Below are 3,865 nucleotides of genomic sequence, written 5' to 3' on the forward strand. Positions count from 1 at the left end.
GCAAAATGGCCTGGATGACTCTATGTATACTAGATTCCCAGGGATCTTCCATATAGCTCTTTATCCCAGAATATCAAGGCAGGAAATCCCATATTATCTGAGTGTGGACTCAAATAACCCAGTTCAAAGCAGATATTGTGGGATTTTCTGCCTTGATATTCTGGGATATAGGGCGGTGTGGAAGGGCCCTAACTCATGTTGTAATGGTTAAATCAGGTGGCTAAATAAGAAACTGTTAAGTATTAGGATTTGTCCATTTTGGTTTAATTGATCCATACAAAATTAATGGGTGTGTGCATTCTTTGCAATTTCCCTCCCCTACTCACAAGGGCAGTCTATTCTCCAACTTCACCTTCTCCTATACTTGGGACTTGTCAGTCTTCTCTCTCTCTGCCACCAATCCTTCCTGCCAACTCTTGATATATAATCCAGTGGGTCTCAGGCCAGGTGAAACAGCAGGCAAAATGGTATGTTGGAGGCTTGGCTGGGTATTATTCACGTATACATATATGGAGTTTTTTTCCAAAAAGTATCAAATCCTTCTGAACAGATTTTACAGGATTAATAATAATAAAAAAAACTTGCTGAGGATATGCATTCTTTTGCTATAAAATGAAACTTTCCAAGCCCTGCACCAAAGTGATTTGATACATTTTGATTGTTTTAATCTATACATCATATTCTACTCCCATCCAGCAATGTACTGCCATTCATAACTAATTTTTTGGATTGGGTATCTTTTGGAAGCAAACTCAAAAAATGGTTTGAAAAGTTAGCACTCACACACTGGTGCTAAGGAAGGGAGCCAGTATAAAAAAAGCTTGCTTCCAGATATGGATCAGCCATGTAGCCATTGCATTGGACAAGCCTCTTTACTCAGATTTTGGTGAGGATGAAAAGAGGGAAATGTTGTGTAACCTATGACATACTGCAAACGGCAGTATTATTTCATTTGCTTTCTGTGTCTATATCTGGTTGTATGTGCCAGAGTGCATGTTTGTCAGCAAACTATCTTATCTAAGTGGGAAGTTATGTTTCTTGATCGCCCAAAAGTTGGGACAGGGTGAGAGTACATCTACACAGTAGAATTAATGCAGTTTGATGACACTTTGACTGCAATGATTAAATGCTATGGAATCATGGGAGCTGTAGTTTGCACCAGCACTCTTTGGAAGAGACGGCTCAAGATCTTGTAAAACTACAAATCCCAGGATTCCATAACATTGAGCCATGGCAGTTAAAATGGCATTGAAGTTTATTAATTCTACAATGTAGATGCCCCCTGAGTACCACTCATATTGAAGGGGGGAGGGGAGAAAACAGTAGAGTGTCCCTTGCACTGGCCTGATCCCACTCCTATTTAGCAAGTTGCAGCAAACAATACTCTGAGAGCCCTACACTTTGCTGGGGAAGGATTGGGGGTTGCACTAGTCATTCTGGGGGCTTCACTTTGCCCAGCCCTGTGATAAAGATATTATTATGTCACATACATTTGGCATTTGGTTTCAAATTATTGTTGGTTTTGTGTCCCTTCAAATTATTTCCAACTTATGGTGATCCAACTTATGGCTCATATTGAAGCAAGCTCATATTGAAGTTCAAAACACCCGGAGGGCCAAAGTTTGCCCATGCCTGGTATAAACCCTGCACTTCTAGATTTGATGATATATATTCCTAGTACTCCTTCCTAAGTTCCTTATCCAACCTGCATATCTTGGTGGAAATAATTGCTTTCTTGTAATCCCACCCTTTTTTTCTTTTAGTGACATCTTGAGGGCTAGCACAAAGGTGACATTGCTAGATGTTACTTTGTGGATGACAAATACCCTAGAATTGCAGAATTTTTGCTAGAAGATTTTAGCAAGAATAATCCTAACCAGAAACATTTCCTAGTTCTGGTCCTTTAGCCCAGTGACATTTCCCTCCAGAATATCTGACTCGGAACTGGAGTCATTAGGGTAAGGAGAGGTCTCCCTGATATCCAGACCAACCTCAGCATATTCTGCAGGCCAAATTCTTGCCTCCCTGCAAGAGAAGAGGCAGTTATGAGTGTCTAAACCACACCTCTCATATTTTTTTACCTGCTCAGGTGTGGCTTTCCTCAAAGAACATCATGTGGACCTCTAGTGATCAAGATCTCATCTCCAGTGCTACTGACCTCTGATCCACATAACCTCCCTGTGCTGGGCTTGTTTTCAGTTGCCTGCGGCTGATTAATAGGGACTCAGGCAGCTAAAGCAAGTCTGATACATGAAAGGAGAACCAGCAGAATCCTTCATTTATAAACTACCTGGAGAAGATAAACCTGGAGCAGGAAACGGAGCAGGAAATGTACACAGCATGCAGCATGGTTCTGGCATGCAATGATGCCTCAATGGGACATAAGGCTAGGTCTTGGATAAGCTTTTCCTAATTTCCTACAGGAGTCAGTTGTCTTCCCAGTTGTCTTCTTTCAGACTCTTGTAGGACTGGCATTTGCAGCAGGGCAAGCTATGCTGGAGTTACTTCCAGACCCTAACTCCTCAGTCGGTTCTGGAAGTAATTAGTCATTCACTCTTTAAATCAGTGGTTCTCAACCTGTGGGTCCCCAGATGTTTTGGCCTTCAACTCCCAGAAAGCCTAACAGCTGATAAACTGGCTGGATTTCTGGGAGTTGTAGGCCAAAACACCTGGGGACCCACAGGTTGAGAACCACTGCTTTAGATGGTAACATGCACTGCTTCAAAACGTGACAAACCATTTTGTTTACTAGGAAGAGATAGTTCATTCTCCTGAGTGAGATCCCCAATCTGCCCCAAAGTCCTCCTCTCATGGCACCACTAAGAAAAAAATACCACTTAGGGCCCTTCCACACAGCCATATAACCCAGAATATCAAGGCAGATAATTCACAATATTGCTTTAAACTGGGTTATCTGAATTCACACTGCCATATAACTCCGTTTAAAGCAGATAACATAGAATTTTATACAGCTATGTGGAAGGGGCCCAGCTCACCACCTCCAGGAAGAGTGCAGGGATGCCACTTTAGAGGGTAAAAGTGGCACATCCATCTTCTCAAATGGGTGATTAAGGGTGGCCTGGAAAATGTTCTCTTTACAACAGAGATAGACAACTCTAGTCTGTAAGATGTTGTTGGGCTACAACTCACATGACCCCATATTGTTGGCAGTACTCCAACATTATCTAGAACAGTGGTTTCCAACCTGTGGTCCATGGACCACCAGTGGTCCACAAGAACTAAAATGTGGTTCACGGCCTCACTGTTACTACACTGTTGCAATGACAGTGACTAGTCTCACAAAACTGTCTTATAGTGCTGAGATTTATTAAATATGGTTTTCTGTGGGCGACCAGATGGTGACCAGATGGCATATTTTCTGTATCAGAAACTAGAGCTGATGTGGTCTATCCAATGCAATTTCCTGAATCAGCACCAAATAACCAACCGAATCTAAAGTTGACCAAAAACTGTTTCATAACCCTTTTGGTACTAATGTTGGAGAGTGGTCCCTGGTCAAAAAAAGGTTGGGAACCACTGGTCTAGAAAGACAAAGTCACTCATTCCTGCTGTGTATGTGTTGGAGAGGTTTCATGAGCGCTCAAGCTGCTTGAATCAGAGAGGGGGGGGGGGGGGGAAGAAAGACAAACCTGGAAATCTCCTAATCAAAGTCATCCCATCCTATCTAATCCTAAAAGGGGTTGTAAGGAAGGGATGGGTATCTTGTTCACATGTTAAACAAAAACAAAAGATCAAAAAAAAAAAATAATATATAAGTTTTTTATTATTAAAAAAATAAAAAATAAGTTATTATATATTATAAGTTATTTTATATTTTTTTAAGTTTTTATTAATAATAATTTTA

This window comes from Anolis sagrei, chromosome 1, assembly GCF_037176765.1.
Source record: "Anolis sagrei isolate rAnoSag1 chromosome 1, rAnoSag1.mat, whole genome shotgun sequence".
Taxonomy (NCBI): Eukaryota; Metazoa; Chordata; class Lepidosauria; order Squamata; family Dactyloidae; genus Anolis; species Anolis sagrei.